Consider the following 17,784-nt stretch of genomic DNA (forward strand, 5'->3'; position numbering starts at 1 on the left):
GGTTCCAGTTAGGTGGTGGGTGGGGAAGCCGGAAGTGGGCAGGGTTTGCACGGAGGCGGAGCTTTATTGGCAAACCTGATTGGCTTTTTGAGGTGTGTACCATTTTAGGACTTGATTTTAGTTTGCTTCTGGGTCTTGTTTTCTCAAATTCTTAACCTAGAAAGAAAGGTTTGTTTTCTCAGTAAATTACAGTTTTTTAAGCGTTTAAGTATTTACTTAGAAAACAGTTGAATTGATCTGTTAAATGCCAGCTTTAGTGTTCAAGTTAATTATTGGCCAATATACTGTAACTTACAGTGGAAGTTAACCCCATTTTGAAAAATTAGATTGTTTTAATTCCATTGTGAAGTTGAAAAAATTGGGTTTTGGAGATAATAAGGTCCCACACAGCAAGTCACGGAGCTGGAAATTACAGTTAGGACAACCTAATGCTAGTTTGTGGGCTCAACCACTATTTATGTTTATTAGGGCCGAGTTTTTATATCTCCCGTAAAGAAGCAAGGCCCTGTATGGCTCTGCATCTGGAGAACACAGGCCACCCTGCAAAAACTACCTCTACTTGCAAGTAGGCATGGAGTTCTGGTTGAGATTTTTCCCCATCCAGCCTTTCAACAAATAATGAGGGTCTGGAAAGTTAGCTCTAACGTTCAGAACACGTGAGGGCTAATGAGAGAGCTCAAGGCTATCCTAGTAAATCAGTGTGGTTTTCAGTCACAGGCTGAGCCTGGGAGAGGCTGGATGCCTTCTTGACCGGTGTGATGGTCGGCCAAAGCTATGGAGGGGAACTTCCTCATGGATCTCTCTAAAAAAGTCTAGAAATGGAAGAGAGACTTCCATTTCTTGAGTTTTGGCTCTGCCCAAAAAAGAATAATTAATAGCTCTGGCAAAGCCTGCTCTTTTTAGTTTCCTGTTTTTTCGTATTTCTTATGGTATTTTATAGATGAGGAAACTGAGGCTCTTAGAGATTAAACAAACTAGTGTGTTGGAAAACTTGCAAAAAGTTCACTCAATATTAATCCTCTCCTACAGGTAGAAAAGCCCTTTAAAAATGTTTGTAAATGTGGATTATGTGTTTAATTATAAATCCCTCACAAGACATGGAGTTCATTTTATACTGATTAGGTCATTCTCTTCCTGAAAACAGCCATAGTATGGTGGATGACACCATTTCTGGAGAATAGTATTGAGATTGCTCATTAAACTCTGCCGAGTCTCAGCTAGCTGGAGGAAGCATGGATTCCTTGAATACTTGGATAACTCACAAACATCACTGAGGCCTTTAACTGAAATTTCCATTCTGCATCTTTTCCACTGTCTTCAAAATCTGACATCTGAGTTGTAGGGTTTAAGATATATTTACTGAAGTATAATTGGCATAGAATATATAGAACATACTTAAAGTGTATAATTTTTATCAGTTTTGACATATGTATACCCCCTTAAACCATCACTGTGATCAAATGAGTATGCCCATCACCCTTAAGTTTCTGCTTACCTACTGCCCCCCCAACTCTGCCTTTTTTTTTTTTTTTTTTTTTTTTCAGAATCCTGATCTGTTCCCCAGGCTGGAGTGCAGTGAATGATCTCGGCTCATTGCAACCTCCGCCTCCCAGGATCAAGAGTTTCCGGTATCTCAGCTTTCCGAGTAGCTGGGATTATAGACGTGCACCACCATGCCTAGCTAATTTTTGTATTTTTAGTAGAGGCAGAGTTTCACCATGTTGGCCAGGCTGGTCTCAAACTCCTGGCCTCAGGTGATCTGCCCACTTCGGCCTCCCAAAGTGCTGGGATTACAGGCGTGAGCCACCGCACCTGGCCCTCATTCTCTTAGCAGTGTATTTTGAAGAGAAGTTTTAACTTTTAATAAAGTTTAATTTACTTTTTTATGGATTACATTTCTAGTGTTGTTTCTAAGAAATTTTTGCCTACCCCAAGCTCACAAAGAAATTTTCCTATGTTTTCTTATAAAAGTTTTATGTGTTCAAGCTGTACATTTAGATGTATGATGCATTGTAGTTAACTTTCTTATATAGTTTGAGGCATGTATCCAAGTTCATATTTGATGTATGGATACCCAGTCATCGCAGCAATTTTTTTTTTTTTGAAAAGCCTGTACTTTTTCCACTGGGTTGCTTTTGTGCTTTTGTCAAAAATTAGTTGCGCAGCTTGGGCGCGGTGGCTCACGCCTGTAATCCCAGCAGTTTGGGAGGCCAAGGCGGGCGGATCACAAGATCAGGAGATCGAGACCATCCTGGCTAACATGGTGAAACCCCGTCTCTACTAAAAAATATAAAAAATTAGCCGAGCATGGTGGCGGGTGCCTGTAGTCCCAGCTACTTGGGAGGCTGAGGCAGGAGAATGGCGTGAACCAGGGGGGCGGAGCTTGCAGTGAGCCGAGATCACACCACTGCACTCCAGCCTGGGCGACAGAGCGAGTCTCCATCTAAACAAAAAAACAAAAACAAAACCAAAAAAATTAGTTGCCCAATACCATTTTATAAATACTTTATTATCAATCATCAACCATATGTCACACAGTATGCTAGCAGTGGAGATATCAGTAACTGTTCTTTGGTTGCAAAGACTGGAGGCCAATATTGTTAATTTAAATAGGAAATTTTTGGTTTTTTTTTTTTTTTTTTTTTTTGAGACGGAGTCTCACTCTTTCGCCCAGGCCGGACTGCAGTGGCGCTATCTCGGCTCACTGCAAGCTCCGCCTCCCAGGTTCACGCCATTCTCCTGCCTCAGCCTCCCAAGTAGCTGGGATTACAGGCACCTGCCACCGTGCCCAGCTAATTTTTGTATTTTAAGTAGAGACGGGGTTTCACTATGTTGGCCAGGCTGGTCTTGAATTCCTGACCTCAGGTGATTCACCCACCTCAGCCTCCCAAAGTGCTGGGATTACAGGTGTGAGCCACTGCTCCCGGCCTTCTACTAGTCTCAATAAGTCCTCTTTAGAATTCAAATTATAATGCTAAGTTACATTATTAGTAAACTATTTTTAATCTCATTTTTCCAAAAGCTGAATTTTTGCTTTAAATCTATAAACTCTGTTGGTAGATGTTTAAAAAGGTCCAGACTCCACCACAACAGATAATCCAGTAATTATCCTGGGATGTAAAAATATCTGAAAAGATGAGAGGAAGACATTGATATCTGAACTTAAAGTTACAGAGCCTGTTTGGAGAGGCTATGTTGCAGACACAACCAGCCCATAATTACCCCTCAATGAGAGACCTCGAGAAAGAAATATCCTGATATCACTTTTCTCCTCCCTCTGATATAATGATGTGTTGTCATTATTTCTATTATTGTATACTATTTGAAAGTGACACATTTTCTATCGCCCTTGCTTTGTTGATTGACAGTTCTGACAGTTTCCATGCTGGTTGACAAAACAAGTGATTCTGCAGTTGCATAAAGTTATATCTATTTTACTCCTGTCTTTTGTGCTGTGCTTGCTGTACATTTTTACTGCTATATGGGAATTTAAGAAATAATTTTAAAGTGTTTATTATTATTATTAATTTATTTTTTGAAACAGAGTCTCACTCTGTTGCCTACCACACTGCAGCCTCATCCTCCCAGGTTCAAGGGCTCCTCCCACCTCAGCCTTCCAAGTAGCTGGGACTACAGGTGTATGCTACCATGCCCGGCTAATTTTTTTTGTAGAGAAGGGGATTCACTCCATTGCCCAGGCTGGTGTTGAACTCCTGGACTCAAGCGATCTACCCAACTCGTCCTCCCAAAGTGTTGGGACTACAGGGATGAGCCACTGCGCCAGGCCAAATGAAAAAATAATTCATACTGTCTTTGTTACCAGTCTTAAAATTTAAAATATACCCCATTTTATTTTATTTTTTGAAACTTATCCTTTAAAAAATTGGTTTAAAGTCTTATTTTTCTGTTGGGTCTCATGTTCTTGGTAAAGTGGTCATTAGATCAAGTTTGATGTACACAAATACCATTTATCTGTCTATCCTAGTACATTTGCTGAGCTCCCATCATGAACTTTGAGTCCCTGAGGATCTTGAAGTTAAGAAGGTTCCTGCTCTAGAAAATATGTAAGCTGTATAAACAACAATAACAATGAGGAAGGGCATGAAAATCTAATTTCTGTAACTCAATTCAATTCAGTAGCTCTCATAGCCTTATTATCTGGGGAAAAATCAGAACACATAGGCCCTAAATTTAGTCATAAACTTTAGTCTAGATATATTTTCCAGAAGAAAGGGGTAGTCATGAGGACTTAGCCCCAGAAGCAGCTGTCACTTGCCATTATATCAGACTCTGTTGCATTAAGCTTTCCAAAAATAGAATTCACATCTTCAAATTCCCGTATTCCTTCGGGTATCCCCAACAGACTTTTCCCCCAGTGGACAAACATTACGTTCTTACTTTTGACAATCATTTCAACTGTGATACAGGAATTTGATTCTAAAAATTCAGGGACAGGATCAGCTCTTTCCAGCCCCTTCTAGCTCTAAATCTTAGGAAACAGTGGGTGCCACTTTTTCCCAATGTGAAGCCACATGGGCTGGGTCCTTTTTCTCCCTCAGATCACAGAAAGTAAAGTAAGCAAATAAGGGAAAAATCAGATTTTAGTTCACTAAAAGTGTTCTTTTTATTTGCGTACATGTTTAGTATTTCTGGTGCTCTTTATTCCTTTGCATATATCTAAGTTTCCCTCTGCTATCACTTCACTTCACTTTGAAAAAACTTGGTTTAACGTTTTCTGTAGTGCAGTCTGCTAGGATGGTTTTAAAAAATGGCTGCACACTCTTTTACATTGTTTCCATTGAGACATTGGGTCTTTGTTCCTTCTTCTTGAATCTGGGTAGACTAGTAGCCTTTGACCTACAGAGTACAGCAAAAATGAAACTCCGTGGCTTCTGAGGCTAGGTCATAAAAGAACATGCAATTTCTGCCTTATTCACTTGAATACTTGCTCTTAGAGCCCTGAACCATGATGTGAGAAGACCCCTATCCTGGAGAGGCTATATTCTGGTCAGCTGAGCCAGCTAAACCCAGCCTTCTAGTCATTCCTGCCACAATGCCAGATATATATGAGTGAAGGTCTCCAGATCCTCCAGACTTCCCATTCACCAGATAAATACTGCTGATGACCTCCCTTGATACTAAAAGGAGTAAAATGCAAATCAAAACCACAATGAGATACCATCTCACACCAGTTAGAATGGCAATCATTAAAAAGTCAGGAAACAACAGGTGCTGGACAGGATGTGGAGAAATAGGAACACTTTTACACTGTTGGTGGGACTGTAAACTGGTTCAACCATTGTGGAAGTCAGTGTGGCGATTCCTTAGGGATCTAGAACTAGAAATACCATTTGACCCAGCCATCCCATTACTGGGTATATACCCAAAGGACTATAAATCATGCTGCTATAAAGACACATGCACACGTATGTTTATTGCGGCACTATTCACAATAGCAAAGACTTGGAACCAACCCAAATGTCCAACAATGATAGACTGGATTAAGAAAATGTGGCACATATACACCATGGAATACTATGCAGCCATAAAAAATGATGAGTTAATGTCCTTTGTAGGGACATGGATGAAATTGGAAATCGTCATTCTCAGTAAACTATCACAAGAACAAAAAACCAAACACCGCATATTGTCACTCATAGGTGGGAATTGAACAATGAGATCACATGGACATAGGAAGGGGAACATCACACTCTGGGGACTGTTGTGGGGTGGGGGGAGGGGGGAGGGATAGCATTAGGAGATATACCTAATGCTAAATGATGAGTTAATGGGTGCAGCACACCAACATGGCACATGTATACATATGTAACCTGCACATTGTGCACATGTACCCTAAAACTTAAAGTATAATTAAAAAAAAAAAAGATCACCCAGCTGAAACCTGCCCAAATCTCTCATTCTCTTAATCATGAGATATAATAAAATCATTATTGTTCTAAGCAACTATTTTTTGAAGCCCATTTATACATCATTAGATAAGTAGAACAGAATTTGGGGTGCCATTGTAATAAAAACCTAAAACATGAGCATTGCCTTTCGGACAAGATGTAAGGAAGAACTTGAAAGAGCTTTGAGGAGACTGTTAGTAGAATCCTGACAGGCATTGAGGAGGATGTCAATGAGGGCTTCAAGGAAAGTAAGGAAAATGTTATTGGAAGCGAGAGGAAAGGAGCCCCTTGTCATGTCATGGTAGATGGTTTAGCAAATGTGATAACATAGCAAATAGAAAATGTATTTAATGAACTGCTGTATCTGGCTTAGAGTACCAGGAAGAACTTTGAAAGTATCAACTGTTTTTTGTTTGTTTTTGAACTAGGTATCATAACATCTGGCTAGACAAATCTACACTAAATATTCAATTTTCAAACAGAATTTAGAAGAATTATGTAGGAACTAGATCTGAAAATGAAACTATTTCTTGTTGTTATTTTCTCCCAGCAGAAGATGCTCAAAGTAAGATAGAGCTGCAGGGCAAAGACCAAATCCTAAGGTCTTATTAGAAAAACATGAGTTCAAGGTAGACCTGAGTTCAAGGTAGACCTAAGTCCAAGGATGTGATTGAAAGCCTTTTGTTAAGAGTTCAGAAACAGATAAAAGACCTTGTAAGATTCTGTTAACTTAAATTTGTGAGATGTACAAAGTTAGAAAAGAGAGTTTTATTTCTTATAAAGGGTTGCAGTTTGCAGGCTGGACATCCTGACAGGCCAGGAAGCACAGCCTCCAGCAGAGACAGAAAGCAAGCACTTAGAGGGAGGAAAGGGTGGAACAGGGATTTATGCCAAATGGGTTAGCTAAGTGTACATAATCAACAGGTTATAGGAGGAGCTATGGATATTCACAAAGCGAGGCATGCAAGCATAGTAAGCAAACATGCATGTTACATGCATCCCATGTTCACTTTAGGGTGGAGACTTAACATTTAAATGCATTATAGAGTTGGGCCTCATATGTCAAAGGTGAAGGCACTCAGTACAGCCTTTGTAAACCAGCCAGAACCAGTCTATGGTCAGTGGTCTCTTATCAGGAGAAAGTTACTAAAATCAGCCTCTTGTCCAGTCAGAGCTACAGCTGTGGCTTGAAGAACAGAGGTGTCAGTCAGAGTCTGGTGGTTGATGAGCTGCAGTTGTTTTAGTATTGCTTACCTCAAGGCCAGTGCTTAATTAGCTGCTAAAGAAAAAGAAAAATCTGTGGCAGTTAAAACATACTTTAGTCTTTAAGTGTAGGAGTGCATGACTTAACCCTCGTCTGGCGTGGCCTTAGGTCTTGTTTATAATTTGGTATCTTATTGCCACAAAGTTCAAAGTCCATTCCATTAGTTTTATGATCTCTTATTTTATCAATTCTTAAGGGGTTAAAATACAGACTCTTAAACATCAAGGTTTCTAAGAATCTTAAGGGCATTGCCCCACAGCAGCCTTACAGGAAGCCTGAGGTAGAAAAGGGCTTATCTAGAAGATATTTATGGATGTGGCTTTTATCTAACAAAATCGATTATAAGTTGATACACAAAAAAAATCCATAAAATTTTACAAGTAATTACTTCAGTTCACATTAAAAAACAAACAAACAAACAAACAAAAAACACCAGAGACTATACAAAGTGAAAAAAGACTTCTGGACCCTTAAACTTCTATGAGCAGGCATCAGGCTGAGGCGGCTACTTATCAGCAAAAATGGAACAGTTCTTGCAGAAAAGAATGTCCGAGAGGGCAAAACCAAGATCCCAAAGGGAAGAGCCAAAAATCATAGAAAATCATTCTCAGAAAGCAGGATAAGGCCTAACTGCAAAATAGTAACATATGCCCAGCTAGATTTTAGAATTTCAATGGATTGGTGATTTCCTATTTTCCTCCTTTATTGAATGGAAATATTTATTGCAGTTATTCTATTCCTGTCCCACCATTGTATCTTGGCCATGTATGGGATAGTAACTTGTCTCACTAGTTCACAGGTTTTCAGATCAAGAGTATCTGAACAGTATGGATGGAGCCTCATCCATACCTGGACTTGATTTGTTTGTCTAACCCACTAGAGTGTGCTTATTTGCAAACATCCACCTGAGATGAAAAGCGCTACAAAGCCTGGTCCAGTATTGCTTATCAGCTGATTGCCAATGTTCAGCAACTGAAGATGAACACAAGGAATTTTGCCCAAATTCTTGAAGTCGATGAAGTTCTACTGTTTGAAAGAGCTACATTCTTGGTTATTTCCCATTACCAGTGCAAAGAGCATCACGATGGCCACAGATTTGAGAAGATCAGCAACATTATTAAGCAGTTCAGCTGAGCTGCAATAAATTGGTCCCTTCTTTCCGGAGTATGGAAGTTATGAATTCTAACTTCACCGCATTCATTGACATCTTCACATCAAACATCTAGGTGATGGTTGTTACGTCAGATCCGTAGATGCCTTCTATAGCTACTCTGATCAACAGTCGAAAAACCAGGAAACACTGAAAATCTGGAGAGTGGATGGCCCCAAGCACAGTCTCTTTATGCGTTGAATATTGCCAAATGCTCTTTCTGAAAATGCTGAATTGCCTTTTCTGGGGAGCATATGTGCTTTTAAATATTCATAATATTGTGTGCTTAAAAGTGGACTTTGAGGCCGGGCGCAGTGGCTCACGACGGTAATCCCAGCACTTTGGGAGGCCGAGGCGGGCGGATCACAAGGTCAGGAGATCGAGACTATTCTGGCTAACACGGTGAAACCCTGTCTCTACTAAAAAGACAAAAAAATTAGCCGGGCGTGGTGGCGGGCGCCTGCAGTCCCAGCTACTTGGGAGGCTGAGGCAGGAGAATGGCGTGAACCCGGGAGGCGGAGCTTGCAGTGAGCCGAGATGGAGCCACTGCATTCCAGCCTGGGCGACAGAGAGAGACTCCGTCTCAAAAAAAAAAAAAAAAAAATCAACAAATGTTATAAAAGTATTTTTTAAAACATTTAACTGATTTTTCTATTGGGGGGAAACAGCTTAATGGTGGAATGTACAAAAACCTACCTGTTTCCTTTGTAAGACTCTAGACAGAGAGATCCAGGCCTGCAATACAAGTAAGAGAAAGCCATTTTAGAATTTGGAGTTTGTCTTCTTGTAGATAGAATAGTGTTATGAACTGAATGTTTGTGTGCCCTCCACCTCCATTCATATGTTGAAATCCTCAATGTGATGGTACTAGGAGGTGGAGTCTTCGGGAGGCTATTAGTTCGTGAGGGTGAAGCCCTCACAAATGGGATTAGTGTCCTTATAAAAGAGGTCCCAGGGCTGTGGTGGCGGCGGTGGAGGCTGAGGCGGCGGCTGAGGCGGCGACGGAGGAAACAGAAGATGGCAGATTTTTTGAAAGGACTGCCTGTCTACAACAAAAGCAATTTTAGTCGATTTCACGGGGACTCCGTGTGCAAAGCCTCGAACCAACGGCCCTCAGTCTACCTGCCCACCCGAGAGTACCCGTCTGAACAGATCATCGTGACCGAAAAGACAAACATCCTCCTGCGCTACCTGCATCAGCAATGGACAAAAAGAACGCTGCCAAGAAGAAAGACCAGGAGCAAGTGGAGCTGGAAGGCGAGACCTCGGCGCCCCTCCGCCAGTTGGCGCTGACCCACAGCCCAGAGATACAGGAGGACACTTAAGACTCTCAACCCCAGAGGCGCCTCCTGTCGGGTCTGCTCCTCGGTGGCCCAGCCACCCGCCTCCTGGCCTGCCCATCCACACCATTTCCAACCTCATAGGAGCCGACGTATTTATTTTTCTTGAGTTTTTATTTATGCTGTAACCTGTATCAAGCGTTGGTTAAAGGGAACATCAGACCCAGTAGTGTGATGTTGGTAGATGCTTTTTTAAAAAAAACATCATTGTCCCCCCGACCCCCGCCTTCCACCTGGCCAGTTTCCCCACTCCCGCCCCCAGTTCTCCTCCAGAGAACCAGAGCGTGCCTGTGAGGGTCTCTAGCGAGGCTTTACTGCTGCCAGGCGGCAGGGGCCGGCCCAGGGCGGCCGACCCACCAGGACAGCCAAGCGGCCTTCTCCGACACTGGTCCAGGCCCTTGAGACTCGGTCTTGTCCCACGTTCCGCCCGGAACTCTCTCATGCCCAAACCTCACTCTGAGCTTGCGCGCATGTTGGGGAGAAGTCGGCCCTTGGGATCTTTCTCTTGAGTCACTTTTTCATAGACTCGTGGGTACTCCGTGTCCACCCCAATAAAAGGGTCTTTCCTACTTGGAAAAAAATAAAATAAGAAACATTTAAAAAAGGCGGGAGGCAGAGAGCTCTCCTGTCCCTTTCCCACCATGTGAGGGAGGATACAAGGAGAAGTTAGCAGTCTGCACCCTGGAAGAGGGCTCACACAAAAACTTGACCATGCTGGCACTCTGATCTTGGACTCCTAGTTTCCAAAACATTACTGAGTATCCATAATGACTGGGCTTCAGAATCATTTGTGAGATTTTAAATAATACAGATGTGAGGATCCTATCCCTAAAGATTCTGAAACAGTAGATTTTAGTGGGGTCTAGAAATCTGTATTAAAAATTTTTTTCGGATAACTGTTGTGTTTCCTGGCTTGAAAACCACACAGAGATGGAATGTGTGTATTGATTAGTAAGAAGAAATAAGCCTATATGATCCAGGACTCTTTTGGTTACAAATGTCGGAAACTGAAACAAGCTTGAGAAAAATGAGATTTATTGGTTGATATAAGTGGGAAGTTCAGAGTGGAGCTGGCTAGAGTTCTCCATTGGTGCCTTACAGGGGCTCACATATCATTAGCTTCCTCTCTCTTTCTTTGCTCCTTTTTTCAGCTCTACCAACAGGTCTTTCTGTGCAGTGGGGAAGGTGGCTCCCACAGCTGTAAGCTTTCATTTTTATTGTTCATGATTCAAAAGGAAGGAAGAAGAGACCTTTCCTCTTCCAGTATTCTCATATCAATCTGCATGAATGGGCTCTGGCCATCACCCCTTTGACCAATCACCATGAAAAGGAGGATAGCTGTATGATTAACCAGGGGTCAGGGGGGCCTAGTGATCATCAGTTTTACCAGAACCATATATAATTGGAGAAGGGGCAGTTTTCCATTGGAAACAGTTATGCTGAGGAAATTAAAACATGGATGTCCTCTACTGAGATTCACCTACCTGGATATGTAATGCAAAGACTTGTGTTGATACCATAATTTATGATGGATCTTCTTTAGCATTATCTATTTCATCAAATGATGCAAAGTTATTGAGGTCACGTAATTTCAAGTAGGGAAACTTCAGTTTGAATTATTGTGTAAGGGGTATAGTATGTACCTCTTACAATTTGAAAAATATGTCTTCTATCTCTCAACTCTAATCTTGATAGGTATGGTAGGCGGCCTTCTGAGATGGCTTCCAATGATCCACACCTCTTTGTATTCACACCATTATGTAATCCCTTCTCTTTGGGTGTGGGCTGAGCTTAATAACTTACTTCCAATGAATAGAATACAGCAAAAGTGATGGAATGTCACTTCCAAGATTGGGTTATAAAATACTATGACTTCCATCTTGTTGACACTTTTTCTCTTGCCTTTTTGGCTTGCTTGCTTGCTTTGATGAAGGAAGTTGCATGTTGGAGAGGCCCAAGTGGCAAGCAACTTCAGGCAGCCTCTGGCCAGCAGCCATCATGAAGCTTGCCAACCACCATGTTGGTGAACTTAGAAGCCCATTCTCTGGCATTTTAAAATAATTTTTTAATTTGAATTTTTAGTTAAAAATATTTGTTGTATGTTTAATTTTTGTGGGTACAAAGTTGTTGCATATATTATGGGTTACATGAGATATTTTGATACAGGCATGCAATGCATAATAAGCACATTAGGGTAAACGGGGTATCCATCACCTCAAGTACTTATCCTTTGGGTTGCAAACAATCCAATTACACTCTTTTAGTTATTTCAAAATGTGCAATTAAGTTATTTTTGACTATAGTCACCCTGGTGTACTAGCAAATACTAGGTCTCATTCATTTCGTTAAACTATTTTTTTTGTACCCATTATCCACCCCCACTTCCCTCCATCCCCCCCCCCCCCCAACCCAAACAACCATTCTCAGCTTCTGGTAACCATCCTTCTACTCCATATTTTCATGAGTTCAATTATTTCGATTTTTAGCTTCCATAAGTAATTGAGAACATATGAAGTTTGTCTTTCTGTGCCTGGCTTATTTTACTTAACATAATGATCTCTAGTTCCATCCATGTTGTTGCAAATGACAGGATCTCATTTTTTTAATGGCTGAATATACTCCGTTGAGTATATGTACCACATTTTCTTTATCTAGTCATCTATGGATGGACACTTAGGTTGCTTCTGAATCTTGCAAAAGATGTGTTGTGAATAGTACTGCAACAAACATGGGAGTGCAGATATCTCTTCAGTAAACTGATTTCCTTTCTTTGGGGTATATACCTAGCTGTGGGATTGCTGGATCATATGGTAGCTCTATTTTTAGTGTTTCTTTTCTTTCTTTCTTTTTTTTTTTTTTTTTTGAGACAGAGTCCCACCCTGTCATTCAGGCTGGAGTGCAGTGGTACCATTTCGGCTTACTGCAACCTCCACCCCCTGAGGTCTAGCGATCCTCCCGCTGCACCTTCCCTAGTAACTGGGACTACAGCTGTGCACCACTATGTTCAACTAATTTTTGTATTTTTTTTGTAAACATGGGTTTCGCCATGTTTACCAGACTCATCTCAGACTCCTGGACTCAAGGGTTACACCTGCCTTGGCCTCCCTTCTCCCCATGCCTGGCCTATTTTTAGTTTTGTAATGATCCTCCAAACTGTTCTCCATAGTGGTTGTACTAATTTACATTCTCACCAACAATGTAAGAGGGTTCCCTTTTCTTCACATTCTTACCAGCATTTGTTATTGCCTGGCTTTGCATAAAAGCCTTTTTAACTGGGGTGAGATGACATCTTACTGTAGTTTTGATTTGCATTTCTCTAATGATCAAAGATGTAGAGCACCTTTTTATATACTTGATTGCCATTTGTAAGTATTTTTTGAGAAATATCTAGTCAGGTCTTTTGCCCAGTTTTAAATCCGATTATTAGATTTTTTTCCTATAGAGTTGTTTGAGTTCCATATACTGGTTATTAATCCATTGTTAGATGAGTAGTTTGCACATATTTTCTCACACTCTGTGGGTTGTCTCTTCACTTTTTTGATTGTTTCTTTTGCTGTGCAGAAGCTTTTAAACTTGATGTGATCCCATTTGTCCATGTTTGGTTTGGTTGCCTGTGCTTGTGCTTACTCAACAAATATGCCCAGTCTGATGTCCTGGAGAGTTTCCCTAGTGTTTTCTTGTAGTAATTTCATAGTTTGAGGTCTCAGATTTAAGTCTTCAGTCCATTTTGATTTGATTTTTGTAGATGGTGAGAGATAGGGATCTAGTTTTGTTCTTTTGCATATGGATATAAAGTTTTCCCAGCACCACTTATTAAAGAGATTGTACTTTCTCCAATGTACATTCTTGGCACCTTTGTCAAAAAAGAGTTTATTGTAGATGTATGGATTTATCTCTGGGATCTTTATTCTGTTCCACTGATCTATGTGTGTATTTTTATGACAGTACCATGTTGTTTTGGTTACTATAGCTCTGTAGGATTATTTAAAGGCAGGTGATGTGATTCCTCCACTTTTTTTTTTTTTTTGCTTACAATAGCTTTGTCTATTCTGAGTCTTTTGTGGTTCTATGTAAATTTTAGGATTGTTTATTCTATTTCTGTGAGGAAGGTCATTGGTATTTTGATAGAGATCACACTGAATCTGTAGATTGCTTCGAGTAATATGGACATTTTAACAATTTTGATTCTTCCAATACATGAACATGAAATATCTTTCCTTTTTTTGGTTTATTCTTCAATTTCTTGCATTAATGTCTTAATAGTTTTCATTGTATAAGCCTTTCACTTTTTTGGTTAATTCCTAGGTATTTATTTATAGCTATTGTAAATGGGACAGCTTTCTTGATTTCTTTTTCAGATTGTTCAATGTTGGCATATAGAAATGCTTCTGCTGATTTTGTATGTTGATTTTATAACCTCCAACTACTGAATTTGTTTATCAGTTTTAATAGTTTTTTTGTAAAGTCTTTGGTTTTTCTAAATATAAGATCATAGCATCTGCACGCAAGGATCATTTGAACTCTTGATTTGCAATTTGGATCCCCTTCATTTCTTTCTTATCTGATTGCTGTAGGTAGAACTTCCAGTACTACGTTGAAAAAAAGTTGTGAAAGTGGGCATCCTTGTCATGTTCTTGATCTTAGAGGAAAGGCTTTCAGTTTTTGCCCATTGAGTATGATTCTAGCTATGGGTTTGTTACATATGGCTTTTATTTTGTTGAGGTATGTTCCTTCTATTTCCAATTTTTTTGAGGGTTTTTTTTTAAATCTTGAAGGGATGTTGAATTTTATCAAATGCTTTTTCAGCATCAGTTGAAATGATCATATGGTTTTTGTCCTTCATTGTGTTAATATAATGTATCACATTAATTGATCTACATATGTTGAACTATCCTCGCATTCCTTGGCAAACTCTACTTGGCCGTAATGAATGACTTTTTTAATGTTTTGTCAATTTTGCTTTCCTAGTATTTTGTTGAGGATTTTTGCATCAATATTTATCAGTGGTATCGGCATATAGTTTTCTTTTTTTTGATGTGGTGTTGTCTGGTTTTGGTAACGGGGTAATACTGGCCTCATAGAATGAGTTTGGAAGTAGTCTTTCCTCTTCTATTTTTCAGAATAATTTGAGTAGGATTAATATAAGTTCTTTAAATGTTAGGTAGAATTTAGCAGTGAAACTATAAAATCCAGGGCTTTTATTCACTGGGAGTCTTTTTATTATGGCTTTGATCTCATTACTTGTTAATGGTCTGTTCAGGTTTTAGATTTCTTCATGTTAAGTCTTTGTAGGTTGTATGTGTCTAGGAATTTATCCATTTCTTCTAGCTTTTTCAGTTTTTGGCATATAATTGCTCATAGTAGCCACTTATGATCCTTTGAATTTTTGTGGTATTGGTTGTAATGTCTCCGTTTTCATCTCTGATTTTATTTATTTGGGTCTTATCTCTTTTTTTAATTGGTTAGTCTGTGTAAGGCTTTGTTGATTTTGTTTATTAAAAAAAAAAAATAGGCCAGGAGCAGTGGCTTATGCCTGTAATCCCAGCACTTTGGGCAGCCAAGGTGGGTGGATCACCTGAGGTCAGGAATTTGATACCAGCCTGGCCAACATGGTGAAATCCCATCTCCACTAAACATACAAAAATTAGCTGGGTGTGGTGGTGCACACCTGTAGTCCCAGCTACTTGGGAGGCCAAGGCAGGAGAATCGCTTGAACCTGGGAGGTGGAGGTTGCAGTGAGCTGAGATCCTGCCACTGCAACCCAGCCTGGGCAACAGAGCAAGTCTCCATCCAAAAAAAAAAAAAAAAAAAAATCAAATGACTTTTCATTGATTTTTGTACTGTTTTCTTCACTTCAAATTCATTAATTTCTGCTCATATCATTATCATTTTTTTCTACTAATTTGTGTTTGCTTTCACTTTTCTAGTTTTTTAAGGTGCATCATTAGGTTGTTTATTGAAAAATTTTCTTCTTTTTTGACATAAGCACTTATAGCTATAAACTTCCCTCTTAGTACTGCTTTCTCTATATCCCACAGGTTTTGGCATGTTATGTTTCCCTTATTTGTTTCAAGAAATTTTTCAGTTTCCTTCTTAATTTTTTCACTGACCCACTGGTAATTCAGAAACATATTGCTTACTTTCAGTGTGTTTGTATAGTTTCCAAAATTCCTCTGGTTATTGATTTCTAGTTTTATTCTATCATAGAGAAGATGCTTGATGTTATTTCAATTTTTTGACTGTTTTAAGATGTGTTTTGTGTTGTAACGTATGGTCTATCTTTGAGAATTATCCATGTGCTGAGAAAAAGAATGTGTATTCTGTAGTCATTGGATGAAATGTTCTGTAAATATCTATTGGGTACATTTGTTCTAGAGTGCAAATTAAGTCCAGTGTTTTTGTCTTGATTTTCTGTCTGGAAGATCTGTCCAGCGCTGAAAGTGGGGTGTTGAAGTCTCCAGCTACTACTGAATTTGAGTCTCTCTCTCTCTTTAGCTCTAATAATATTTGTTTTACATAGCTTGGTGCTCCAGTGTTGGGTGCATATATATTTAAAATTGTTATACCCTCTTGCTGAATTGACCCCTTTATCATTATATAGTGATCTTCTTTGTCTCTTTTTGTAGTTTTATCTTGAAATCTATTTTGTTTGATATAAGTATAGTAACTACTGCTCTTTTTTTGTTTTCCATTGGCATGGAGTACCTTTTTCTATCCGTTTATTTTTTTAGTCTACATGTGTCTTTATAGGTGAAGTGTGTTTCTTGTAGGCAACATATCAGTGGTCTTATTTTTATATACAGTTAACCAGTCTATGTCTTTTTTTTTTTTTTGAGATGGAGTCTCACTCTGTCACCCAAGCTTAAGTGCAGTGGCATGATTTTGGCTCACTACAACCTCCACTTCCCAGGTTCAAGCAATCCTCCCACCTCAGCCTCCTGAGTAGCTGAGACTATAGACGTATGCCACCACACCTGGCTAATTTTTATGTTTTTAGTAGAGATGGGGTTTCACCATGTTGGCCAGGCTGGTCTTGAACTCCTGACTTCAAGTGATCTGCTCACCTCAGCCTCCCAAAGTGCTGGGGTTACAGGCATGAGTCACCCAGCCCAGCCTCAGGCTATGTCTTTTGATTGGAGAATTTAGTTCATTTACATTCAATGTTATTATTAATAAGTAAGGTCTTACTCCTGCCATTTCATTATTTGTTTTCTGGTCTTTGCTTTCTTCTTTCCTTTTTTCTTGTCTTCCTTTTAGTGAAGGTGATTTTCTCTGGTGGTATGATTTAGTATCTTGCTTTTTATTTTTTGTGTATCTGTTGCATGATTTTTGATTTGAGGTTACCACAAGGCTTAAAAATACTATCTTATAAACCATTATTTTAAGTTGATAACAACTTAACAGTGTTTACATAAACAAACAAGTGAAAAGAAAACTAATAAAAACTTGACACCTTAACTTCCTCCCCCTGCTGGATTTTTTTTTTTTTTTTTTGAAATGGAGTTTCACTCTTGTTTCCCAGGCTGGAGTGCAGTGGCACAGTCTCGGCTCGCTGCAATGTCCGCCTCCTGGGTTCAAGTGATTCTCCTGTCTCAGCCTCCTGAGTAGCTGGGATTACAGGTATGCAACAACACGCCCAGCTGATTTTTATTTGTATTTTTGTAGAGACGGGGTTTCACCGTGTTGGCCAGGCTGGTCTCAAACTAGTGACCTCAGGTGATCAACTCACCGCAGCCTCCCAAAGTGCTTGGGTTACAGGCGTGAGCCACTGCACCCAGCTCCTCCCCCTGCTTTTTAACTTTTTGTTGTTTCTATTTGTAGCTTACCATACTGTCTGTGACTTAAAAAGTTGTAGTTTTTTTTCATTGTTTAGTCTTTCTACTTAGGATAAGAGTAGTTTACACACCACAGTCATATTGTTATAGTATTCTATGTTTTTCTATGCACTTACTATTACCTGTGAGTTTTTTTATTTTCAGACAATTTCTTATTGCTCATTAACATCCTTTTCTTTCTGATTTAAGTACTCCCTTTACCATTTCTTGTAGTACAGGTCTGGAGTTGATGAAATCCCTCAGCTTTTGTTTGTCTGGGAAAGTCTTTATTCCAGCTTCATGTTTG

The 17,784-nt window shown here is 39.6% G+C and overlaps 1 long non-coding RNA gene and 2 pseudogenes across 1 annotated transcript; all 3 read left to right on the plus strand.

Annotated features, from left to right (window-relative positions):
- Positions 1-23: 23 nt before the first annotated feature.
- LOC129526759 (uncharacterized) lies at positions 24-1,895 on the plus strand. The gene is made up of 2 exons (XR_010130715.1): positions 24-92; positions 1,545-1,895. It is a non-coding gene; the product is annotated as an uncharacterized lncRNA (long non-coding RNA).
- A 6,109-nt stretch (positions 1,896-8,004) lies between these two features.
- Positions 8,005-8,622, plus strand: LOC101153320 (ras-related GTP-binding protein A-like; annotated as a pseudogene).
- Positions 8,623-9,224: 602 nt separating this feature from the next.
- LOC101151404 (DET1- and DDB1-associated protein 1-like) lies at positions 9,225-9,663 on the plus strand (annotated as a pseudogene).
- The last annotated feature ends 8,121 nt before the right edge of the window (positions 9,664-17,784 follow it).

This window comes from Gorilla gorilla, chromosome 15 (genome assembly GCF_029281585.2).
Source record: "Gorilla gorilla gorilla isolate KB3781 chromosome 15, NHGRI_mGorGor1-v2.1_pri, whole genome shotgun sequence".
Classification (NCBI taxonomy): domain Eukaryota; kingdom Metazoa; phylum Chordata; class Mammalia; order Primates; family Hominidae; genus Gorilla; species Gorilla gorilla.